General features: G+C 41.8%; 1 long non-coding RNA gene across 1 annotated transcript; it reads right to left on the reverse strand.

Annotated features, from left to right (window-relative positions):
- Window positions 1-553: 553 nt before the first annotated feature.
- On the reverse strand, window positions 554-26,862 carry LOC148778348 (uncharacterized). The gene is made up of 3 exons (XR_016037040.1): window positions 26,550-26,862; window positions 9,185-9,232; window positions 554-3,560 (listed from the first exon to the last, which is right to left on the reverse strand). It is a non-coding gene; the product is annotated as an uncharacterized LOC148778348 (long non-coding RNA).
- Between the last annotated feature and the right edge of the window lie 859 nt (window positions 26,863-27,721).

Raw genomic sequence — 27,721 nt, forward strand, 5'->3', positions numbered from 1 at the left:
CTGTTGTTTGAATTCAAATGTTTTTCATCTGATTCTACCATTCATGAGTTTCCCCCAAGGACATAAGGAAATTAGTTATACAGCTAATTTATTAAAAAACAGTGATTACTAGCTCAAATATTTAATTGTATTCATATTTAGGGGCATTTAAATGTCTGAGCCATTTATATTAGATTTCTGGAATTTCTTTCCTCTAATGGAATGATTCAGGTCTAAAGCAGAATTTTAAACAGTAACTGTCACTCAAAAATTATGCATTCAATCTCTCAAAAGAAAAAGGATGAAAAAAAAAAGATAAATAGGGATAGGGATTACAAAAGGAACCAAGAACACAAAAGAAAGTAATAGGTTTGGGTTAGAAAAATTAGACTAAAAGAAGACAGGATGGAGAAAAAGTTTATCATGAATGCACAAAATGCATGGCATCTAGAAATACAAACTGAGGTCAAATTTTTTATTTATTTATTTTTTATTGGAGGCAAATTATTTTACAATATTATATTGGTTGGTTTTGCCATATATTGACATGAATTTGCCCCGGGTGTACATGAGTTCTCCCTCCTGAACCTCCCTCTCACCTCCCTCCTCCCTTTATGCTCCCTCTGGGTCATCCCCGCACGCCAGCCCCGAGCATCCTGTAACATGCATCGACCCTGAACTGGTGATTCATTTCACATATGACAACATACATTTGTGATCAGTCCCAAGGTGTAGATCTGTGACCCCAGAAAGAGTTAGCTGTAGCAATCCCTTCTACAATTCTACATCTTTGTGGGTTATTTCTATCTCTTTTTTCTATTCACCAGCCCTTACTGAAACACAATGACATCTCTTAGAGATGCAAGCTATCAGCAATGTAGCTTTCTACCTTTCCAGAAGGAGAACATAATATACTCCTGGTCTAATGGTAATTTCTTGTTTTCCCTCAAATTATTTTATTATAGGACTCTATTTATTATTATTTTATTATAGGACTCTGAAAATGATAGCTATGAAAATAGACAAGATGTCATCAATGAAGAATTCTTGATTCTGATTAAAAAATTGGAATAGGAAATGATGCAATACTAAGGGGAAAAAAATACAGTTTTCCTTTCCCCTCCTTGGCAAGTTAAATGCCCAGTTATCAAAGAACACAAGAAAATATTGCATACATGAGCAGAACTGTTTCTAAATAAAATGTCTAGAATGTAAATGCTGCATCAGTTCCTAATTAAGCATTCTGCAAATAAAGCCCTGCTCTTCATCTCCTGTTTTCATTGGAAACTTCCATCATCAGAGACAGTGAATGGAACGAAACAGTGGAGCCACCCAGTGGCTGATGCGGTTAACCGCAGCAATACAACATTTCACGGTGCATTTCGTCAGTTTCCTGTTTTACAAATGATAGTATTTCCTCTTGAAAATATGGCACTAAGCACCTCTAAGAAGAAATTTAAAAGTGTAATAGTAAAGATGAAGTTCATAACTTGACTATCACTCTCAAATGAGGCTTTTGTCTAAAAGACTGAAGAATCTGTGAGCAAAATTTTTAAAATAGAATAAAAGAAAAATATCATCTAATCCTGTCTGAAATAGCTTTTTAAAACTACAGCTTCTAAAAACATCAAAATAGTTTTTTTTCAGTACCAATTCTGATTTCAGGAAAGATTCTGTATAGAAATTAAAACTTAAAACATGAAATTACCTTAACTCTTAAAAGTGCCTGATTCCACCCAACTGTTAATAATACATTCATATTTTAAAATATAAGGGTTTATGAAGAGAATGGATCACCCTTTTAAAATGTTTATTTATTTAAAAAATTTAAAAAGTCAAAACAGAATAATGCCAACAGGGATTTCTGCTGGCTCAAAGGATGAGATTTTAAAAATTAAAAAGAGTTTTTCTTATCAAAATAGTAAAACAAGTTTATTTAGAAAGATTAGAAAATAAAAGTAAGCAGAAAGAAATAAAACTCTCACCACAATTCGACTATTAATCCTCTGGTTTATATATTTCCAGAAAGTCTTCTTTACATAAGGACTATGTAAGTGAAATGGGATATTACTGAACATAGTTTCTGCAATTTGGTTTTGACTTAATGTCATTCTATTTCCATACTTATTTACCTGTATATAATTTTTTAAAAGCTGTATAATGTTCCAATGTACGGCTATGCTATGCTTTATTTAACCAAACCTTCACTATCAGATTTTTAGCTTTAATTTTTTACTATCATATATAATAATATAAAATTACTCCTACATATTTTTTTTAAATTTGGAGAGAACTATTTAAAGTGAATAATCTAGTAGGTATACTTTGCAATAGGTTTGAAATTCTGCAGTATACTTAGAGGAATACTTTCAGCAGTTATAAAGTAAGTAACGGTGTATCCACCACCATCTAAGTCAAGAAACAGAACATTACTGGCCCCCAGAATACATCCTCAGTTCAGTTCAGTTCAGTTGCTCAGTTGTGTCCAACTCTTTGCGACCCCATGAATCCTCATCCCTTCCCAATTACAGTCCTCTTTTAAGATTCTGACAAGCATCATCAAATTGTCCCTTTCCCCCAGGTGTCTGTCTGAGAGGATTGGGAAGTAACTGCAGTCTGCTGGTTCGTGGACTTAATAGAAAAATATTAAATTGAATTACATCAAATGACATGTTGGCAGTACTAAAATCGTACTTTTGATTCACAGACAGTATTTGAAAATAAAATTGAGTTTTGAATTTCAGTTCACTGTGACTGATATTTCACACAGTTGTAGGCATTTTGGCCTATACTGACCTATGAGGGAAGCTCCACCCATCCCAGAAAGTGTCCAACAAAAGTGAGATACCACTTGGGTCTCATTAGTACACAACTGGGCTGTTTTTTCAGTTCCTCGTCCTTTTCTTTGGGCCGATCATCTCAGTGTTTAGATGGATGCTGCGCTAGACTTTGATGTGGGTTTAAGAAGAAAGGGGTGGGGGGAATAGGAAAAGGGCCTGGGAAGGAAAGGCAGTGCAGCCTACTTTTATTGGTACGGGACTTGGTTCTCCAAACTATCTGTATGAATGTACAACTGATCCTTGAACTAAGAGTGGGGGGTGGTGATTTAGAGTGCTGCTCCCCAGCCCCCATCCCACACAGTGGAAAATCCACTTACAATTTATAGTTGGTTCTTAGTAGCCACGCTTCTGCATCCTTGGATTCAACCAGCTAGGAACTGGGGACTGTATATTTCTTTAAATTTTATTTATGTTTGGTTGCACTGGGTCTTTGTTGCTGTCTCTGGAGCTATTCTCTAGTTGCAGTGCACTGGCTTCTCATGGCTGTGGCTTCTCCTGTTGCAGAGCACGGGCTCTAGGGTGGGAGACTTCAGGAGTCGCAGCACTAGGGCTCAGCAGTTGCAGCTTACAGGCTCTAGAACATGCAGGTCTCAGTAGTCATGGCACACACGCTTAGCCGATCCATGGCATGTGGAATCTTCCTGGTCCTGTTCAAACCCCTGTTCCCTGCATTGGCAGGCGGATTTCCAACCACTGGACCTCCAGAGAAGTCTGATCATGTATCACTGAAGTGTGTGGTTACTGAAAAAAATCCGAGTGTAAGTGGACCTGCAGTCCAAACCCACGTTGTTCAAGGGTCGACTGGGTATATATACCTGATATATGTGAATGTGTGTGTATGTATATAGTCTTTTACTCAGAATTCAATTCCCTTCACTTTTCTAGAGAAAAAAAATTATCCGATGGCTTTGTAATTAAATTATATAACAGATATGGGCCATGAACAAAACAAGTGACATCTGTAGCTCTGAGATTTTCATGAAAATATATTTTAAGCATATGGTAATGGCAAAAGTGTAGTGAATAACAAACTTAAAATTTCCTTTTCTGACTCTAGTAGATTAAATAAGTTACCGCCAAGTAAAAGAAAAAGAGGTGCAATTAAAAATTTGATATCGTGTTATAGGCTTGGGAACCCTGGATATTAAGAGAGTGAGTGACAGTAAAAACTAGCTAAAAGTGACATAAAAGTTTTATTCGAAAAGGTCACTATTTGTAAAATGCAGGAATATCCTTTCTAACTATTTAAACTCAAAATGAAAACCTTCAGATGTCAATTTAAAAATAGAGGAGTAAGTTCATCGTTTACAAAATTATTTCAGAGGTATAAGGACAACACTTTTTGAAGACCATTATCTTAGGTCCTAAGACCAACTTGCAGCCAAGTAAAATGAAGGTTTCTTTGTGATTTGTTTGGCCTTTCAGGTAGGAAGGTGATGCCTTCTTCTTTCTCCTCCTCATCCTCTCCCGTTTCCCCTCCTCTTCCTCTCTTCTATCTCCTTTTCATCCTTCATCATCAACATTATCAAATGATTCTCACTTGGGATTACTATGTGCCAGTAACTGAGCTAAGCAGTCTGTATGTATTATTTTTAAACAATTCTAACAGCGCCCCATGAGGTAGAAAGTACTATCCCCATCTTATAGTGAAGGTACTAAGACTCCCGGTAATAAATGATAGCGCCACTTTTGAGCACAGATTGGGCTGATTCTAGAGCTTATGCTCTTGACTATTTCCATTTTGTTAAATAGTGGGGTTTGGACAAAAACCTCACCGTTGCATTGGCTAGCCTCGACTTCTATATGTGTATTTCCTGTGGCGCGTGTGTTCTCCGTTGCTCAGTCATACTCTGCAACCCTGTGGACTGTAGCCCATCAGGCTCCTCTGTGCATGGGATTCTCCAGGCAATAATACTGGAGTGGGTTACCATGTTCTTCTCCAGGGGAGCTTTCCAACCCAGAGGTAGAACCTGCGACTCTTGAGTCTCTTGGATTGCAGGCTGATTCTTAACCATCTGAGCCACTGAAGAAGCCCATTCTGTACAGTGAAAGTGTTAAGTCACTCAGTCATGTTCAACTCTTTGCAACCCCATGGATCTTCCCAACCTAGGGATCAAACCCGGGTCTTCCACATAGCAGGCAGGTTCTTTACCATCTGAGCCACACAGGTAATGCTAAATAGATAGGATTTAAGTTAAAGATCCTGGGTCCTAGTCATTTCTTATATCCTTTCCACTAAAGGTATTACTAGCAATTGAAAGGGAAAAAAAATGAATTCCCAGTAGAGGGGGATTATTTGAAGGTGCTCAGATGTCTCCTTCCCCTGCAAATTTTACCTTCGTTCATTTGTCCCATTGCTCAGTCGTGTCCGACTCTTTGCGACCCCGTGGACTGTAGCCTACCAGGCCTCTCCATCCATGGGATTCTCCAGGCAAGAATACTGGAGTGGGTTACCGTTTCCTTCTCCAGGGGATCTTCCAGACCCAGGGATCGAACCCGGGTCTCCCGCATTGGAGGCAGACGCTTTAACCTCTGAGCCACCAGGGAAGCCCCTTACTTAGTCTTATATGATTGTCCTTGAAGAAAAACTAATCAGCTCTATGGAGGAGAGTACTTTGAATCCTGAATCTTAACTTGATTTTTCTGGATTCTTTTCAACTCCTGTTAGCTGAAAGTAAGTTTTGATGGGAAACAGAGAGAACCTTAGGTCACTGGACAATCATCATAGGTCTTGGAGAAAAGGAGAAGGATGCAGAAAAGGAGAGATAAGAGAGCAAGAAAGTAAACCTTCTTATTTCACAGCCTTAAATAGGGTCAAGTCTATATTTACAAATGTGAAGAAGTTTAGAAACAATATAAAAAACCTCATATAATAGATACATTGTTTTTGTATGCTAATAGCCCATCTAAGACCCCTTACCTCTTTCCAAGTCTGCGATTCTTTCAGGACTGTCAGTCAGGGTACCCTGCCTTCTACTCCACATGGTCATCATGTGACCAAGATGGGCCATTCAAAGCACTATGTCTTCAAGGACAAGATGATTCCTTAGTGGGTTTTTTTTTTTTTTTTTGGCTGTACTGCACAGCATGTAGGATCTTAGTTCCCTGACTAGGGATGGAACCTGTGCCCTCTGCATTACAAGGGCAGAGTCTTAACCACTGGACGGCCAGGGAAGTCCCCACAGACAAAATGATTAACCCAGGGTGGGCATCAGAGCTAAGAAAAGTAATCAGAATCCTTTAATGAGATCTGGTGTGTGAAAGCACAAGTCTTAAATAAATAGATGAGATCTTTGTGTTGTGTGCTTAGTCACTCAGTCGTGTCTGACTCTTTGTGACCCAGTGGACTGCAAGCCATCAGGCTCCCCTGTCCATGGGGATTCTCCAGGCAAGAATACTGGAGTGGGTTGCCATGCCCTCCTCCAGGGGATCTTCCCAACCCAGGGATTGAACCCAGGTCTCCTGCATTGCAGGTGGATTCTTTACCATGTGAGTCACCAGGGAAGCCCTTGAGATCTCTACTGGCCATTTTTCCTACTATGGAGAAAGCCCAACAAGGAATGATATGGATAGTATCAATGGGAAATAAATAAAGAATGGGAAAGATGATTCCTGAATCTATTCATGCCTTTTTGATAGACTATCATCACTTGCAACAAAATAGACTAAATGATGTATTTTTGGCATATTTTAAAATGTTGGATGACCCCACGTAATATATTAACAGCAGGACTAAAGCAAGTTAAATAATACTAAATTCATGGGCTTCCCTTGTGGCTCAGCTGGTAAAGAATCCACCTGCAATTCTTATTTACATTTAAATTTATTTTCAGTTGAGTTAAAAATATAATGGGCCAATGTATATCAAGAGTTCAGATCCTTTGACTTAATAATCATTCTTCTGGGACTATATTTCAAGTATAGGGCTAAGCAAACCAGGATGTTACAGAAGCATTCTTTTTAATAATGAAAAACTATGAATCAACATCTCTAAGACTTGAGAAATGATTAAATAAAATTATGGCGTGTTGACACAGTATTTTATTTTGAAACTTCAGCACTGATAAAGATGACTACGTAGGAATAAAAAATAATCAAATGGAAATTTAAAAACTTATAAAAACTCGTGAAAAAAAGGGATTTCTAAAATTGTGTGTGCATACTATTACAACTTTATAAAACTACATACATATGAATTAATTATAAATATGCACTCAGAGATAGTGGAAATCAGAGGAAATAAAAAATAACGATAGTTGCTAACTTAGGACGGTGAGGGCATACAAATTAGACTAGAATTTCTTATAAAGTTAAAAAATGTTTTAAATAAAAGAAAACTGAAGCTGATAAAAACCCTATAAAATAATTTTTCTAAAAAAGGTTTCTGTTGCTAATAAGACAAAATGAGACCCATATATGGCTTCCCAGGTGGTGCAGTGGTCAAGAATCCACCTTCCCATGCAGGAGACTCAAGAGATGTGGGTTTGATCCCTGTGACAGGAGAGACCCAAATCCAAAATGGAGGTTTCTAAATAAATTTTGGAAAAAAAGAAAAAAACCCTGGAGAACCAAGACATAAATGGTAGGGAGCAAAGATGACCATCTCTCACATAAGCCTGACAAAAAGTACTAATTTATGCTGAACTTTGTTTTCCTTCTTTAAGCCTATTTTCTCTGATACATACAAAATAAAATGCTACAAGAATATAGAAATTATAGGAGACTGTAGTCATATGTGCAGTGGAAAAAAAAATCGATTAAAATCCTGAGTTTGGCAGAGGAGTTAGCAGGAAAAGGCCTGTGGTATGGCTAATCATTAAATGACAGAGGAAAGCGTATGAGGTGAGAATTAGTACAATGTTGAAATTTCTGTGGTTTTTCTTTCTTTTTCTGGGAAGATAACAAGCATGCTTATAGTTAATCAGAGAGGTTGCTTTTGGCTCTCTGGGATTCCTAGCGGATGTCTGTAGAGTTATGTCCTCTGATCACTTAGGAACTCTGTCCCTGTGACAATTCTCTAATCCTTTTGTTGACCTCATGGGACAACTCAATGTGGCCCAGATTTTTGCCCTGTAGTTCTCTTAGACACTGTATTAATAGTCTACACACTATTGCATACATGAAAGAGGACATGGACGGTTACCCCAAATTCTACAGATGTGAAAGCCAGAAGTGGTGTTAAATAGAAACAAATAGGAAACACCGTAAAATTCATGGGCTTTTGTATCGATAACTTTATCAACTATTAACTGAGTTACCTTGAGCAAATTACTTAACTCATTTACATTTTCTGTAAAATGAATATTATAATTTAGTCAATAATATTCACTGTTATTAAAGAAAATGGGGTTGTGCTAGGTCACAGTGATAAAAAATTTAAGGTATAATATCTAGCCTCAGGGAGCTCACAGATTTATCGCATGGTAAGTGCAACAAATTTCACATGGATGCACAGACAAACCACCTAAGGATGGGACAGGGAAAGTTTGAAAGTGAGGGCTCAGGGTTTATCTTGAAGGGATTCAAAGAGATCACCAAAGGGATCACTATATAAATGCACAGAGCACACCCCACATTTGTAACAAGTACTCAATTAATTTGCTGTCCTCATTCTGGAGTGACTTTAGTTACAAATTCTTGCAACAGAGCTGAGCATTTTGTACTGGGCAACATCAAAGTTGTGAAACATAAATTCTTTCAGGGAGATAAAATCCAGCATTCTTTCAGAATGAGTGTTACAAAGACTATACTCAAGAAGCTGTCTTACTACTCTCTAAAACCTGGAATTTAACAAATTTTCTTAGTCAAAGCTAGTTTGCTGTTTCAAAGACTCAGCCTTGTTTACAAACCCCAGGGAGTCATGACACAAAAAAAGAAACTAAGAAGGAAAAAAAAAAAAAAAGTGAACTCAGACAAGATTTTTCTCAAGAACTTTGACCTTTTCTATTGACCAATTATGAAACTATTTAAAAACTGTTATGCATGTTTTTGGAAACATTTTTCAAGATAAGAGAAAAAGTACAAAACCTCTGCAATGTGAAACACTTTGAATGAATGAAGGAAGTGGGTTTCTAGCACACAGTAATCGAAGTATTTGTCTTAGCTGTCATTCCCTTTCCTTATCCGTGTCATTTAAATCAGTTATCTTGCTGATCCCAGATCTGGCCTCAGAATCTTAACACAACTACTTGGGATACCACTACCAAAATAGAGACATTGCTGTAGTTACTGGAAGTGAAATGGGAGGGATGGTAGAGAGGGTGATGAAAAAGGTTGAGGTTGTCCTTAAGAATGGCACAGTGAAAAACAGGCCTTAATAAGGGGGAAGTGGACATGCATGCCTGGGAGTGAGAGGTCCATCTTACCTTCTGGGGCATAGCTGGGCTTCTCTGAACTTACAGTCCCAGCTGGGCCTGAGGAAAAGCAGTGGATTGGTTTTAATGAACATATAAGCTGCAGGAAATGTGAGAAAAAGTTGGGAAAAGCTGAGCAAAGGAAGAATCATGTCAAATTACTGTTTGCCTCTTGCCCTCCGCCCACTTTAATACAGCAGATCATAAACTCTTCCTCACTTTCCCCCTTTTTTTTTGGCTGAGAAATAAACTGGCTGGGTTGTAGAAGGGCCTACTTCCCTTACTCTGTTTTGTTTTATAGTTATTTGTGAGTTTGTCTTCTGTGAGTTTGTCTTGTTTTCTTCTAAGTTGTAAACTCCTTGAAGGCAAGTACATTTTACCATTCCTTGTGTCCTCTATAATAGTGAGTATGATGCTGGGAAAGGTTGGGGGCGGGAGGAGAAGGGGACGACAGCGAATGAGATGGCTGGATGGCATTACCGACTCTGTGGACATGGGTTTGAGTGAACTCCGGGAGTTGGTGATGGACAGGGAGGCCTGGCGTGCTGTGATTCATGGGGTCGCGGAGAGTCGGACACGACTGAGCGACTGAACTGAACTGAACTGAACACAAATATTATTGCAAGGGGTGAACAGTAAATATTTTTGCAGTTGAGCTAAGAATTGGCATTCATCTGCATACAGTGGTCTCTGATCCTACAAAACAGATTCTCATCCTTTCAGGGGAATGTCTTCCAAACAGCACTATGACGAGGGAGTTCATTTCAGTGGCAGTGTCTCCTTTAGTCAGGCCTGGTCTACAAAAAGAGCAACAGAGATCATACATCATGACCAAGTGGGCTTTATCCCAGGGATGCAAGGATTCTTCAATATCCACAAATCAATCAATGTAATACACCACATTAACAAACTGAAAAATAAAAACCATATGATTATCTCAATAGATGCAGAGAAAGCCCTTGACAAAATTCAACGTCCATTTATAATCAAAACGCTCCAGAAGGCAGGAATAGAAGGAACATTCCTCAACATAATAAAAGCTATATATGACAAACCCACAGCAAACATTATCCTCAATGGTGAAAAATTGAAAGCGTTTCCCCTAAAGTCAGGAACAAGACAAGGGTGTCCACTCTCACCTACTATTCAGCATAGTTTTGGAAGTTTTGGCCACAGCAATCAGAGCAGAAAAAGACATAAAAGGAATCCAAATTGGAAAAGAAGAAGTAAAACTCTCACTGTTGGCAGATGACATGATCCTCTACATAGAAAACCCTAAAGACTCTACCAGAAAATTACTAGAGCTAATCAATGAATATAGTAAAGTTGCAGGATGTAAAATCAACACACAGAAATCCCTTGCATTCCTATACACTAATAATGAGAAAATAGAAAGAAAAATTAAGGAAACAATTCCATTCACTGTTGCAACGAAAAGAATAAAATACTTAAGAATATATCTACCTAAAGAAACAAAAGACCTATATACAGAAAACTACAAAACACTGGTGAAAGAAATAAGAGAGGACACTAATAGATGGAGAAATATACCATGTTCATGGATTGGAAGAATAAATATTGTGAAAATGAATATATTACCCAAAGTAATTTATAAGTTCAGTGCAATCCTATCAAGCTACAAACGGTGTTTTTCACAGAGCTAGAACAAATAATTTCACAATTTGTATGGAAATACAAAAACCCTCAAATAGCCAAAGAAATCTTGAGAAAGAAGAATGGAACTGGGGGAATTAACCTGCCGGACTTCAGGCTCTATGACAAAGCCACAGTCATCAAGACAGTATGGTACTGGCATAAAGACAGAAATATAGATCAATGGAACAAAATAGAAAGCCCAGAGATAAATCCATGCGCCTAGATTAATCCTGGGTGTTCATTGGAAGGACTGATGCTGAGGCTGAAGCTCCAATACTTTGGCTACCTCATGCGACAAGTTGACTCACTGGAAAGGAGTCTGATGCTGGGAGGGATTGGGGGTGGGAGGAGACGGGGACGACAGAGAATGAGATGGCTGGATGGCATCACCGACTTGATGGACATGAGTTTGAGTGAACTCTGGGAGTTGGTGATGGACAGGGAGGCCTGGCGTGCTGTGATTCACGGGGTCGCAAAGAGTCGGGCATGACTGAGCGACTGAACTGAACTGAACTGATGGACACCTTAACTTTGACAAGGGAGGCAAGAATATTCAATGGAGAAAAGACAATCTCTTTAACAAGGTGCTGGGAAAACTGGTCAACCACTTGTAAAAGAATGAAACTAGAACAGGAAATGGCAACCCACTCCAGTGTTCTTGCCTGGAGAATCCCAGGGACGGGGAAGCCTGCTGGGCTTCCGTCTGTGGGGCTGCACAGAGTCGGACACGACTGAAGTGACTTAGCAGCAGCAGAACACTCCCTAACACCATACACAAAAATAAACTCAAAATGGATTAAAGATCTAAATGTAAGACCAGAAACTATAAAATTCCTAGAGGAGAACATAGGCAAAACACTCTCCGATATAAATCACAGCAGGATCCTCCATGACCTACCTCCCAGAATATTGGAAATAAAAGCAAAAATAAACAAATGGGACCTAATTAAAATTAAAAGCTTCTACACAGCAAAGGAAACTATAAGCAAGGTGAAAAGACACCCTTCAGAATGGGAGAAAATAATAGCAAATGAAGCAACTGACAAAGGATTAATCTCAAAAATATACAAGCAACTCCTGCAGCTCAATTCCAGAAAAATAAACGACCCAATCAAAAAATGGGCCAAAGAACTAAACAGACATTTCTCCAAAGAAGACATACAGATGGCTAACAAACACATGAAAAGATGCTCAACATCCCTCATAATCAGAGAAATGCAAATCAAAACCACAATGAGGTACCATTTCACGCCAGTCAGAATGGCTGCTATCCAAAAGTCTACAAGCAATAAATGCTGGAGAGGGTGTGGAGAAAAGGGAACCCTCTTACACTGTTGGTGGGAATGCAAACTAGTACAACCACTATGGAGAACAGTGTGGAGATTCTTTAAAAAACTGGAAACAGAACTGCCATATGATCCAGCAATCACACTCCTGGGTATACACACTGAGGAAACCAGAACTGAAAGAGACACATGTACTCCAATGTTCATCGCAGCACTATTTATAATAGCCAGGACATGGAAGCAACCTAGATGTCCCTCTGCAGACGAATGGATAAGAAAGCTGTGGTACATATATACAATGGAGTATTACTCAGCCATTAAAAAGAATGCATTTGAACCAGTTCTAATGAGGTGGATGAAACTGGAGCCTATTATACAGTGAAGTAAGCCAGAAAGAAAAACACCAATACAGTATCAGTTCAGTTCAGTTCAGTTCAGTTCAGTTCAGTCGCTCAGTCGTGTCCGACTCTCCGCGACCCCATGAATCACAGCACGCCAGGCCTCCCTGTCCATCACCAACTCCCGGAGTACACTCAAACTCATGTCCACAGAGTCGGTGATGCCATCCAGCCATCTCATTCTCCGTCGTCCCCTTCTCCTCCCGCCCCCAACCTTTCCCAGCATCAGAGTCTTTTCCAGTGAGTCAACTCGTCTCATGAGGTGGCCAAAGTATTGGAGTTTCAGCTTTAGCATCAGTCCCTCCAATGAACATCCAGGATTGATCTCCTTTAGAATGGACTGGTTGGATCTCCTTGCAGTATAAGGGACTCTCAAGAGTCTTCTCCAACACCACAGTTCAAAAGCATCGATTCTTCGGCGATCAGCTTTCTTCACAGTCCAACTCTCACATCCATACATGACCACGGGAAAAACCATTGCCTTGACTAGACGGACCTTGGTCGGCAAAGTAATGTCTCTGCTTTTTAATATACTATCAAGGTTGGTCATAACTTTCCTTCCAAGGAGCAAGCGTCTTTTAATTTCATGGCTGGAATCAGCATCTGCAGTGATTTTGGAGCCCAAAAAAACAAAGTCTGACACTGTTTCCACTGTTTTTCCATCTATTTCCCATGAAGTGATGGGACCAGATGCCATGATCTTTGTTTTCTGAATGTTGAGCTTCAAGCCAACCTTTTCACTCTCCTCTTTCACTTTCATCAAGAGGCTTTTGAGTTCTTCTTCACTTTCTGCCATAAGGGTAGTGTCATCTGCATATCTGAGGTTATTGATATTTCTCCCAGCAATCTTGATTCCAGCTTGTGCTTCTTCCAGTCCAGCGTTCCTCATGATGTACTCTGCATATAAGTTAAATAAGCAAGGTGACAATATACAACCTTGACGCACTCCTTTTCCTATTTGGAACCAGTCTGTTGTTCCATGACCGGTTCTAACTGTTGCTTCCTGACCTGCATACAGGTTTCTCAAGAGGCAGGTCAGGTGGTCTGGGATTCCCATCTCTTTCAGAATGTTCCACAGTTTATTGTGATCCACACAGTCAAAGGCTTTGGCATAGTCAATGAAGCAGAAATAGATACCAACGCATATATATGGAATTTAGAAAGACGATAACAATAACCCTGTATACGAGACAGCAAAAGAGACACAGATGTATAGAACAGTCTTTTGGACTCTGTGGGAGAGGGTAAGGGTGAGATGGTTTGGGAGAATGGCATTGAAACTTGTATATTATCATATGTGAAATGAATCGCCAGTCCAAGTTCAATGCATGATACAGGATGCTCAGGGCTGGTGTACTGGGATGAACCAGAGAGATGGGATGGGGAGGAAGGTGGGAGGGGGGTTCAAGATGGGGAACATATGTACACCCGGGGCAGAGTCATGTCAATGTATGGCAAAATCAATACAATAATGTAAAGTAATTACCCTTATGGCAGAAAGTGAAGAGGAACTCAAAAGCCTCTTGATGAAAGTGAAAGAGGAGAGTGAAAAGGTTGGCTTGAAGCTCAACATTCAGAAAACAAAGATCATGGCATCTGGTCCCATCACTTCATGGGAAATAGATGGAAAAACAGTGGAAACAGTGTCAGACTTTGTTTTTTTGGGCTCCAAAATCACTGCAGATGCTGATTGCAGCCATGAAATTAAAAGACGCTTGCTCCTTGGCAGGAAAGTTATGACCAACCTTGATAGTATATTAAAAAGCAGAGACATTACTTTGCCGACCAAGGTCCGTCTAGTCAAGGCAATGGTTTTTCCCGTGGTCATGTATGGATGTGAGAGTTGGACTGTGAAGAAAGCTGATCGCCGAAGAATCGATGCTTTTGAACTGTGGTGTTGGAGAAGACTCTTGAGAGTCCCTTATACTGCAAGGAGATCCAACCAGTCCATTCTAAAGGAGATCAATCCTGGATGTTCATTGGAGGGACTGATGCTAAAGCTGAAACTCCAATACTTTGGCCACCTCATGAGACGAGTTGACTCACTGGAAAAGACTCTGATGCTGGGAAAGGTTGGGGGCGGGAGAAGAAGGGGACGACGGAGAATGAGATGGCTGGATGGCATCACCGACTCTGTGGACATGAGTTTGAGTGTACTCTGGGAGTTGGTGATGGACAGGGAGGCCTGGCGTGCTGTGATTCATGGGGTCGCGGAGAGTCGGACACGACTGAGCGACTGAACTGAACTGAACTGAACTGAATTAGCCTCCAATTAAAATAAATAAATTAAAAAAAAAAAGAGCAACAGAGAGCTTTACAAGGATGTGGAAGCTCCCCTCGCTGATGTATTTCTCAATGCCTTAGTGAAGTGAGCGTCTTCTGGGCCTTCTAATGGAATGCTGAAGGGGGCAGGTGGGTGTGCAGGTAACACATGATACAGTTTAACATTCTTATCTTCCTAGGCCCTTGGAAGGCCTTTATTTACATGAGGTTGGTGGCTCTGGTATCTCGGCTGCATTAAATGTAGGTTGAGTTTGAGTCCAGGTTTCAGTCAACCAATCAGTAAATTGTGAGAGCTCCCTTCAGCTTCATGAACTAACACATTAAACCTGGAATCTCTACAAAGTGCACATATATCCAAAATCTGGCTTAATCTAGTGTTATATTTCACCCTCTGAGGTCTAACACCCTTAGGATATACTTTCTGTTTCTACTGATCTAGATAAGTCTTGCAATTACTTTGGTGTGTAAGCTATTTCTTCCTGGGTCAGTGTGTGTTCTATTCCCATAGAGCAGGCTGAGATCTAACCTGTTATAGGTCTAGCGGCAATAGGGGGTGGTTATGGTGTGTCTTGTGGAAAATAAGAGGCCCTTTTAAGACCTCTTCCCCAGGCAAAGTTATCACAGGGTTTTTAAGCAAAGGAAGGCTAGTTTCCAGAGGGCAAATGTCTTCCTTGAATACAGGGAACTTAGAGTGACTTGTAGTTTCAAGATGATCAGTTTATCTCTAATAAAGCAGTTGCCCCATGCCAATTTTCAGAATCCTGTAGTTTCCCATTGAATGCTTTAACTTTTATGTAGACATTTAAAAATTAGCCAATTAATTTTAGTAATAATAATAATGATGATGATAATAATAACATTAAAAAAATGCAGGTTGCATCTACTTTTGGTTTTCCTTTCTCTTTCTTGGTACCCTTTTTCTTTTTGCCCAGTATATTTTGTTTTTCTCTGTAATCCTGGTCTTTCTTGTTTGTTCATTTTTTTCTGTTTTTTCCTTTTTAAATTTTTTATACAATTTTTATAGTTTACACTCCATTTACAGTTATTACAAGATATTGGCTATATTTCCGATACTGTACTATACATCCCTGTAGCTGATCTTATAGCCAATAGTTTGTACCTCCCACTCCCCCATCCCCCACTGGTAACCACTGATTTGTCATGTGAAAAATTTGATGGGACTGTGTGTACAACTATCACTACAATTCAGCGATCCTTAAAGTAAAATTTTGTGCTTGATTTTTTTACAGTATCACCCATATGTCTGAAAGAACCAAATGATTCTTTTATAGTTATCACAGAGGCTTTCTGGTCTTAGACTGTGACTTGTCCTGAGAGTTGAAAGACGTGAGCTTGTCATTTTCTTTCTGTAAGTGCTCAAGGACACTCAGAAGACTTTATCCCATATCATTGTCCTTACAGACATATTAACTGCCATTAACAGTCAAGGGGAGCAAATATTTGGGCAATCATTTGCTTCAAGATTAACCACAATTGAAAGTCTGATTACTTGTAATGCCCTCATCTCACTTCTCAACAGGGAGGGGCCCAGCCAAAGGACATGACCAAAGCAACCCTCAAATTCTTTGTGTGCTTATCTCCTGGGATCACTACTGATACCAATTCTGTATCAGCTAGGGTCCATTCAAGGGACAGAAATCAAACGATATTTTGAACACAGAAGGTTAAATATAAAGAATCACCACTTAAAACAGGGAATTGAACTGATAAGGAGATGGCCAGTAAGGAATCAAGAGAATTCTAAAGATTACTGGAAGATATAGTGATCATCTACTGCCCTTAGGGCTGAGATAGACCCTCCTTGAAGAGAAGCAGTAACTGTGGCTCATTTCACAGAGAAGTCTGCTGAGGACGCAAAGCTGCCTAAGGGGACTGAGGGGAAGCTGTTCAAGGACAGCTTTGTACTGGTGGTACTCCATGTGAAGCCATTTGATGGGGTTCCAGGGAAAGCTGCTCATGGCTGTTGCCTGAGAGGGTTCCTGGAGAAGCTATTCATGGGATATACTACACACTGCCGGCCACATCGCTGGAATTGAGGGCTGCACAAGCCACACACACTGTAAGAGCCTGTCTAAAGGAGCAGACTACACTACACACGAAGAGAAATCTCTTCTTCCTCCAGTGCCCTTTGCTGACAAAGCTTAATATGATGAGAGTTGGAAAAGGAAAAATAAGGCATGCTGAGCATGCACACTTCTATTATTTTAAAACAGTCAATGAAGTGTTTGGGGCCCTTGAGGCAATAACTTGGTAATTGGTTCAATACGCCATTTCCTTTAATTGGAAAAACCTTACAATGAAGACTAAATTTTGTGATGGTTCTGAAAGACGTTACAAAGGGTCCCTTCAAGTAGCTGATAAAAACTGTGGACTCTCCCTCTGAATAAATTCACGAGTACACAGTACTACAGATAATTCAGGGTACATCTCTAGACTCAGATTAAAAACCCCCAAGTTAGGCCAATGACTACTCTCCATGTTCACTTTAGTAATTATTCTTAATGTTATTTGAATGTAGTATAGCAAAGTTAATATTCCCAAACTCAGTTAAACTATATTTGCGTTTAGCAAAAAACATTTATAAACATTTGATAAATAAGCCAAACATTTATAAACATTTGATAAATAAGCCAATACAGGGGTGTGTGTGTGTGTGTGTGTGTGTGCGCTCAGTCATGTCTGACTCTCAGGGGTGTGTGGGTGTGTGTGTGTGTGTGTGCGTGCTCAGTCATGTCTGACTCTCACGGGGGTGTGTGTGTGTATGTGCGCGCTCAGTCACGTCTGACTCTCAGGGGTGTGTGTGTGTGTGTGTGCGCGCGCGCTCAGTCATGTCTGACTCTCAGGGGTGTGTGTGTGCGCGCTCAGTCATGTCTGACTCTCAGGGGTGTGTGTGTGTGTGCGCGCGCGCGCACTCAGTCATGTCTGACTCTCAGGGGTGTGTGTGTGTGTGCGCTCAGTCATGTCTGACTCTCAGGAGGGGGTGTGTGTGTGTGTGCGCGCTCAGTCATGTCTGACTCTCAGGGGTGTGTGTGTGTGTGTGTGCTCAGTCATGTCTGACTCTTTGTGACCCCAAGGACTGTAGCCTGCCAAGCTCCTCTGTCCATGGAATTTCCCAGGCAAGAATACTGGAGTGGGCTGCCACGTCCTCTTCCAGGGGATTTTCCCGACCCAGGGATTGAACCCACATGTCTTACTTCTCCTGTATTGGCAGACAAATTCTTTACCACTAGTGTCATCTGGGAAGCCTGACCAATAGAATTAGATAGTTGTGATTCTGAGGAGAGGAAATTGGTGAAAGAGCTCTGAGAAGTGAGAGGCTAAATGCCAGAGGAAAGGTAAGCAGTTATGAAACAATTGCCAGGTTATTGAGATTTGGACTTGGATAGCTGCATATAGACAGAACAGGGTATCTGTTATGACCTACTATGCTTTGGTAAGGTCATTATTGTAACTGGCCTCCAGTATGACAGGTTGTCCTTATCTCCTGGTATTCATGCTCCTATGTACTCTCCTCCTACAACTCAGGGCTGATCTTTGTGACCAAATAAAGCATCATGTAGGTGACAGTATATGATTTCAGAAACTAAGTTATGAAAGGTATTGCTGCTTAAGCCTTGGTCTCTAGTCTCCCTAATTTTGGAGGAATCCAGCTGCCCGTTGCAGAGATATTCAAAACCAGTCCTGTGGAGAAATCCACATGAGGAGGAACTGAGACTTCACACCAAAAACCGGCCCAACTTGCCACCCTGGAATTAGGTCCTCCAGTCCCAATCGAGCTTTCTGATAATTGAATGCCAGCTGAAAACCTGACTGCAGCTTCACAAGAGACTGAAAACCAGAACCAACAGTAAAGACGTTCCCCAAATTCTGACCCACAGTTTTGGGGACAACTTGTTTTGCAGCAATAGATAACTAATACATGCATTTAGGTCAAAATTCTTTAGAGGGTGAAAAATATAAGGGGTTTCCCTTTCCTTTCTTCCTATAGTCACCTAGAAGAGGCCAGTGAGATGTCATTTGCTATAATTTTCTCCAAGCATTATCATAAATAAATCAATGGATTAAATTATCAGAGAAATTAGACTTCAGTCTTAGCCAAATGATAGCTCTAAGAATTAAGCAGACAGATAAGTTTCTGAAGAGCAGGAAATCCAACTGCTAAACTAGCTTATGAAGTTTCATATTAATACAGAAATTAGTAGAAATACAGATGTGTCCTTATGAAGACTATTCTAGGGAAATCACATGTCAAAATGCTCATTATGATCACCATAACTGAGGAGGATTATGCAAACTAGTGGGCTTCCCTGTTGGCTCAGCTGGTAAAGAATCTGCCTGCAATGTGGGTAAACCTGGGTTCGATCCCTGGGTTGGGAAGATTCCCCTGGAGAATGGAAAGGCTACCCACTCCAGTATTTTGGCCTGGAGAATTCCAGGGACTAAGTCCATGGGGTTGCAAAGAGTCGGACACGACTGAGCGACTTAAACTAAACAAACTATGCAAACTAGTGTGTTCAAAGGTGAGTCAATATTTTGAGTGATCTGGAAACTATTCTTAAAGACGGTTGACGGATCTGGGAATATTTAGTCTGGAAAAGATGCAGACAGCATTTAACCTTTACAGGGCAGATGTGGGGAAAAAACGTATTCTGGATTAGTCAAGATGAGAAAAGTGGCCTATGACAAATTATGGCAATTTTTATAAATTTTAAACTCACAATAATCATGCCTTTTTAAACAACATGTCATACAGTAGTAAAAACTGTGGTGCCCCTTCTGCCTGGAAGGGTTTAAGCCAAAGTTGGCTGATTGCCTTCCAGAAATATAAGAAAAGTGATTCTGGCAGTACATGGAAAGCTGATCTAGAGGACCTCTAATATGTTGTTCCTGAAAGGCTTTTCTTCCTGAATGTGTCTTGTTATACATGAATATCTTTAAATTAGGCAGTTCAGTGGAGTGGAAAGAGTGTGCATTACAGAGGAATCAGAATTCTATTTGGAAGTTACTAGCTGTGTAACTTTAGGCAAGACACTTAGCCTTTCTGAGCTTCACTGCCCTCACTACCTCTCAGGTCTGTTCTGAAAATTCATTAAATGACCCATCACTCAAATCACCCATTTGGCATTTAATGTATGTGGTTTTCTTCCTTCCATTTTCTACAATATGGCTTAAAATCAAACATCTGGAACCAATTAAGATTTTGAAAGTGCAATGTTGAAATGAGCTAATTTTCCCAGGCTTCAAGTGTAGGATTTCACTTGTTTTTAAACAATAAATTTGATTGAGATTTGATTAGATGCTTTGTGGCACAGCATCTTAAGGAAAAAGACAAGTCTGGTATAAGTAGAAATAGAAGGAATCAGAAGCCAGATGGCCAATACCATTTTTGAAATCTGCAACTGTAAGATCATCACTTAACTTTCCTCCCAAGAGAGTTATCAGAAATAAAAAAGCAAAACACTGAAAACTACATTATTCAACATCATAAAGCATTTTAACTTCCAGAAAGGTATTCCAAGTTTAAGTAAGAAAAACTTGGTAATAAGCTTTTTCTTTAAAATTTAAAAGAAAGTGGAATCCATATAAGCTTCTCAAGCTACCCTCCTTCTCAATGAAAATAACTGGAAGTAAATATCTCACAAGTACTGGAAATTAATTTTATTACTTGCAAATAATTTTAAGTGTGTAGGTTGTCAACAAAGAAAATTACTCCATGGGCAGAAATCACCCTGAATTACTGAACTAATTACTAAAGGTTATGTCTATTGAACAAACAGTTGATATTGTTAAAGTGGATTTGGTTTTAACAAATCACAAATCCAGTATTACCTATTAGTATCCCACCCTTAAGCACCTGAAAGTGGAAAAACTGACTGGCTCAAATTTGGGAAAGGAGTATGATAAGGCTGTATATTGTCACCTGGCTTATTTAACTTCTATGCAGAGTACATCATGCAAAATGCCAGGCAGGATGGATCACACGCTGGAATCAAGACTTCCAGGAGAAATATCAACAACCTCAGATATGCAGATGATATCACTCTAAAGTCTCAGCAGGTAAAGAATCCGCCTGCAAAGTAGGAGACCTGGATTCGATTCCTGGGTTGGGAAGATCCCCTGGAGGAGGCATGACAACCCACTGCAGTATTCTTGCCTGGGGAATCCACAGGGACAGAGGAGCCTGGCGGGCTATAGCCTAGGGGTTGCAAAGAGTTGGAAACGACTGAGCAACTAAGCAGAAGAACCCCTCTAATGGCAGAAAGCAAAGAGGAACTGAAGAGCCTCTTGATGAGGGTGAATGAGAGTGAAAAAGCTGGCTTAAAACTCAACACTGAAAAAAACTAAGATCATGGAATCCAGTCCCATCACTTCATGGCAAATAGAAGGGGAAAAAGTGGAAACAGTGACAGGTTTTATTTTCCTGGGCTCCAAAAATCACTGACGACAGTGAATGCAGTCATGAAATTAAAAGACGCCTGTTCCTTGGAAGAAAAGCTATGACAGACCTAGACAGAGTATTAAAAAGCAGACACATCACTTTGCTGACAAAGGTCTGTCTAGTCAAAGTTATGGTTTTTCCAGTAGTCACGTATGGATGTGAGAGTTGGACCATAAAAAAGGTGGAGCGCCGAAAAACTGATGCTTTTGAATGTGCTAGAGAAGACTCTTGAGAGTCCCCTGGACTGCAAGGAGATAAAATCAGTTAATCTTAAAGGAAATAAACCCTGAATATTCATTGGAAAGACTGTTGCTGAAACTGAAGCTCTAATACTTGGGCCACTTGATTTGAAGAGCTGACTCACTGGGAAAGACAGTGACACTGGGAAAGATTGAAGAAGGCAAAAGGAGAAAGGGGCGGCAGAGGATGGGACGGTGAGATGGCATCACTGACTCAACAGACATGAAACTCTGGGAGATAGTGGAGGACAGAGGAGCCTGGTGTACTGCAGTCCATGGCGTTGCAAAGAGGCTGACATGACCGAGCAACTGAACAACAAGTAGTAAATAAACACTCTCATTGCACACTGTCTTTAGCAAATGGTAACTGAAATGTGTAGTTCTTTCACATTTCCCTTTCATATCTGCAACATGGACAAGGAACAAGCAGCACATAGTGGCCTCTAAGTAACTGCTGACTTGTATATATTCCATGCTAACTATTTTTCCTATTCCAAATACCAAGTTAAACACCACCAACCAATATTCTGGGGACAAACCTTTCACTGATCAATGAAAAGAAATCGAGGAAAACAATAGAATGGGAAAGACTGGCTATCTCTTCAAGAAAATTAGAGACACCAAGGGAACATTTCATGAAAAGATGGGCTCAATAAAGGACAGAAACAGTATGGACCTAACAGAAGCAAAAGATTTTAAGAAGAGGTGGCAAGAACACAGAAGAACTATACAAAAGAGATATTAATGACCCAGATAACCACGATAGTGATCACTCACCTAGAGCCAGACATCCTTGAGTCTGAAGTCAAGTGGCCTTAGGAAGCATCACTACAAACAAAGCTAGTGGAGGTGATGGAATTCCAGCTGAGCTATTTCAAGACCTAAAAGATGATGCTGTGAAAGTGCTGCACTCAAGATGACAGCAAATTTGGAAACCTCAGCAGTGGCCACAGGACTGCAAAAGGTCAGTTTTCATTCCAAACCCAAAGAAAGGCAATGCCAAAGAATGTTCAAACTACCACACAATTTCACTTATCTCACATGCTAGCAAAGTAATGCTCAAAATTCTCCAAGTGAGGCTTCAACAGTATGTGAACCAAGAACTTCCAGATGATCAAGCTGGATTTAGAAAAAGGCAGAGGAACCAGAGATCAAATTGCCAACATCCGTTTGATCACTGAAAAAGCAAGAGACTTCCAGAAAAACATTTACTTCTGCTTTATTGACTATGCCAAAGCCTTTGACTATGTGGATCACAACAAACTGTGGAAAATTCTTAAAGAGATGGGAATGCCAGACTACCTTAATTGCCTCCTGAGAAATCTGTATGCAGGTCAAGAAGCAACAGTTAGAACCGGACATGGAACAACAGACATTCCAAACTGGGAAAGGAGTACATCAAGGCTATATAATGTCACCCTGCTTATTTAACTTTTATGCAGAGTACATCATGCAAAATGCCAGACTGAATTAAGCACAAGCTGGAATCAAGATTGCCAGGAGAAATATCAATAACCTCAGGTATACAGATGACACCACCTTTATGGCAGAAAGCGAAGAGGAACTGAAGAGCCTTTGGATGAAAGTGAAAGAAGAGAGGGAAAAAGCTGTCTTGAAACTCAACACTCAGAAAACTAAGATCATGGCATCCGGTCCCATCACTTCATGGCAAACAGATGGGGGAAACAATGGAAACAGTGACAGACTTTATTTTCTTGGGCTCCAAAATCACTGCAGATGGTGACTGCAGCCATAAAATTAAAAGATGCTTGCTCCTTGGAAGAAAAGCTATGACAAACATAGACAGCATATTAAAAAGCAGAGGCATTACTTTGCCAGCAACAGTCCATATAGTCAAAGCTATGGTTTTTCCAGTAGTCATGTATGGATGTGAGAATTGGACCATAAAGAAAGCTGAGTGCCAAAGAATTGATGCTTTTGAACTGTGGTGTTGGAAAAGATTCTTGAATGTCCCTTGGACTGCAAGGAGATCCAACCAGTCAATCCTAAGGAAAATCCGTCCTGAATATTCACTGGAAGGATTGATGCTGAAGCTGAAGCTCTGATACTTTGGCCACCTGATGTGAAGAACTAACTCATGGTAAACACCCTGATGCTGGGCAAGACTGAAGGCAGGAAAAGCAGATGACAGAGGACAAGATGGTTGGATGGCATCACCAAAGCTGTGGACATGAGTTTGAGCAAGCTCTAGGAGTTGGTGATGGACAGGGAAGCCTGGTGTGCTGCAGTCCATGGGGTCGCAAAGAGTTGGATATGACTGAGCGACTGAATTGAACCTTTCATACATTGTTCTATACACATATACACATAATTAACAAAAATGGGATCATATTTACACACTGCTTTTATTGTGGCCAAGTTCAACAGCATCAAAAGCATTTTCAGGTATTTAATTTAGGTGGCTGTAAAGAAAAAAAAAATCATTTCTGTCAGATACTCTTATCATCTTTATAGTCATATTTCAATCTTTTGTTCATTACATTTTAAAATGATTTTGTCCATGTTAGTAAATCTTTGATGAATCCTACTTTAGTGTCTATCACAGTAAAAATGTACAATCTGTCTTAATAATTAAGGTATATTTCACTAATAATGTATACTTCAGCATGCCAAGTGAGATGACCACATTACTCTAAAGGATTCCTGGAAGTCTGAGTCATGAGCATTAGTGATATGAGTTGCAGGGTTGGATGGCAGTGTCGAAGCAGCTGCAGGTCGGGAAGACTTCCTGGCTTAAAACAATTCTTACAGCAGTCACTTGGGACTTAAATGGTGGCTAGCTGGTTCCAAATAGGAAAAGGTGTACGTCAAGGCTGTATATTGTCACCTTGCTTATTTAACTTATATGCAGAGTACATCATGAGGAATGCTGGGCTGGAAGAAGCACAAGCTGGAATCAAGATTGCTGGGAGAAATATCAATAATCTCAGATATGCAGATGACACTACCCTTATGGCAGAAAGTGAAGAGGAACTCAAAAGCCTCTTGATGAAAGTGAAAGAGGAGAGTGAAAAGGTTGGCTTGAAGCTCAACATTCAGAAAACAAAGATCATGGCATCTGGTCCCATCACTTCATGGGAAATAGATGGAAAAACAGTGGAAACAGTGTCAGACTTTATTTTTTTGGGCTCCAAAATCACTGCGGATGCTGATTGCAGCCATGCAATTAAAAGACGCTTGCTCCTTGGAAGGAAAGTTATGACCAACCTTGATAGTATATTAAAAAGCAGAGACATTACTTTGCCAACCAAGGTCCGTCTAGTCAAGGCTATGGTTTTTCCCGTGGTCATGTATGGATGTGAGAGTTGGACTGTGAAGAAAGCTGATCGCCGAAGAATCGATGCTTTTGAACTGTGGTGCTGGAGAAGACTCTTGAGAGTCCCTTATACTGCAAGGAGATCCAACCAGTCCATTCTAAAGGAGATCAATCCTGGATGTTCATTGGAGGGACTGATGCTAAAGCTGAAACTCCAATACTTTGGCCACCTCATGCGACGAGTTGACTCACTGGAAAAGACTGATGCTGGGAAAGGTTGGGGGCGGGAGGAGAAGGGGACGACGGAGAATGAGATGGCTGGATGGCATCACCGACTCTGTGGACATGAGTTTGAATGTACTCCGGGAGTTGGTGATGGACAGGGAGGCCTGGCGTGCTGTGATTCATGGGGTCGCGGAGAGTCGGACACGACTGAGCGACTGAACTGAACTGAATTATGCCATAAAGAATTCGGTCTCTTTCAATTGTTCTGGTCCGCCACCTTTGTTCTATCTGGTGCTTCATGACTGAGCTGTGGCTGCCCCACCGCTGGCATTATATTCCTCCAGGAATAAAGACAGGAGTAGGGCAAGGATGAGCTCTAGTCTACAGAACATGCTCACCTGAACACTCTCCTAGAAGCCCCAGTAGCAACTTCACCTTTCTTCTTAGGGGCTATGCTGCTGCTGCTGCTGCTAAGTCACTTCAGTCATATCCGACTCTGTGTGACCCCATAGATGGAAGCCCACCAGGCTCCCCCATCCCTGGGACTCTCTAGGCAAGAACACTGGAGTGGGTTGCCATTTCCTTCTCCAATGCGTGAAAGTGAAAAGCGAAAGTAAAGTCGCTCAGTCGTGTCCCACCCCTAGCGACCCCATGGACTGCAGCCCACCAGGCTTCCTCCATCCATGGGATTTTACAAGCAAGAGTACTTAGAGTGGCTTAGGGGCTATAATTGTGTCAAAAGGCTACTGTTAGATGAAAGGGAGTCTGAAAAAGTATTTGAACCTAGAATTAAGTTAAGGTTCTATTAAATTGACTAGATACGAGGCAGAAAAAGACCTGCTACAGAAAATACGAGTCCTAGCAAGTTGTTCTCATTCCATGACAAGAAAAAAAGGAAACTTCACTCTTATTTCAGAAGCGCATTGCGAGTTTATAGCTAAGATATGGTAGGTGTCCTATCACAAAGAAAGTGGAGGAAAGGGTGTAAGGGATCCTGCTGCATCAGCTGTTGAGAGAAAGAATCTCCTCTTGGTTACTAACTTTCCTGAAAGTCTTAGGAAGCTGAGAGGATTAGAGACCAGGTCTCCAAAGCCCCCTGCATTGCCTGGAGCTGAGCAAATACACATCTAACAACTTACTGCACTGACTCCTAAACCTGTGCAGAGAACAGAGAGTATGTCCGCTTGGGGCAGTAGCCTGAACCTTCGCGGTCCCAACGTCTCAGCCATAACACAGAAAAATAACACTGCCATCTGTCTTCATCTCTCACTGAACACACAATAAATACCTGCTCAGTAAACAAATACTTGTCAACTTCTGAGATGAAGAGGAAGGACATGGAAATTAATATTTAGTTGAGAGACTGCCATACGCCAAAACCGTACCAAATGGTTTACATAGCTCATTTACTCAACAGCACGCAGTCCGGTAGGTAGGCACCATCCTCCCCATTTAGAGAAACAAACTGAGGCTCAGAAAAGTTAACCTGGATCACAAGGAAATTACAGGTAGGCTTCAGGTTTAACTGAAAGCCTTCCCCATAAGCAACGTACCCACAGTCTCTCCTCCACTAAAAATCCAGGTACCGTGTCTCGCACACAGTCGACACAAGAAATTTTGGGCAGAAGTTTGATTCAGCATTCGACACCTCTAAGGATGGAGCAACACTTCCCAAGTCTTCGGGGTGTGGTCAAAACAGAATGTGCTAGTGCTAAGGCCCAACTGCTGCTGGAGAAGCGGGGCGGAGGGAATGGTCTGCCCTGGCGGGCTCGACGCACCCAAGTGGCTTCCGGGAGACCTAAAATATGGCCCAGGGTGTCGGGAGCCAGGCGCGGCGGGCGGCGGGCGGCGGGCGGCGGGCGGCGGGCGGCGGGCGGCGGGCGGCGGGCGGCGGGCGGCGGGCGGCGGGCGGCGCCCACAGGCCCCGGAGGGCCGCGGGCCGGGGCGAGCCGCCCGTGACGCATTTCCGCCCTGCGTTTTCCGGCTTAAAGGGACCCGGACCTTCTTCACAACAACAACAACAAAACCAGCGCGCTCGCGGCCGGCGCCCCGACTCCTGTCCCCGCCCTCCTGCCACCTGCCGCCGCCTCGGCCGCACCCGGCCGTGAGCCGCGGCTCCGCTGCTCGAGGGGTCGGGCGGAGAGCGGGCCGCGCCCTTCGGCCAACTTCTCCAGCTGCCACCGCGCCGCCTCGCGAGACCCGGGGCCGGACCCTGGGCGCCGCCGATCAGCAGGAAGGGTGCGGCCGCCGCGGAGGGCGCCCGGCCAGACGGTGCGATCGCGGGCCGTGCTTGGGCGCGGAGGGCAGCGGCGGCGGGACCCGCGGCCGTCTCTCAGGTGGCCCGCCTGCCGCGGCGGCCCGTCCCCTTCTCCAGCCCGCGTGGAGGGACCGTCGCGTAGGGGCCTTGTTGCGTTTCAGGTTGGGGGTCGCGGCAGGGGCGGGGCGGTGGCTCGGGCTGTCTCGCCCTCACCCCTTCCTCCCCTCTCACCGCTTTCTCTCTCACCCGGGCCTCCTCCTGCAGTCCGGAGCCCGGCGGAGCCCGGACCTGGCGGGGAAAACTGCACCCACGGCCGGGCCCCCAGACCTCGCCGCCGCCGCTGCCCGTCATCCTCGCTGACTGCAATGGCCTTTGTATCGCCCTATGACTGACTGGGACAAGGAATATTAAGAACACACTCGCTTCCGTCCCCATCCCAGCTGCGCCGGCAGGAACCATCTCGGCTCA

The sequence above is a fragment of the Moschus berezovskii genome, chromosome 3, assembly GCF_049115385.1.
Source record: "Moschus berezovskii isolate FMDL1 chromosome 3, NW_MosBer_1.0, whole genome shotgun sequence".
NCBI lineage: Eukaryota > Metazoa > Chordata > Mammalia > Artiodactyla > Moschidae > Moschus > Moschus berezovskii.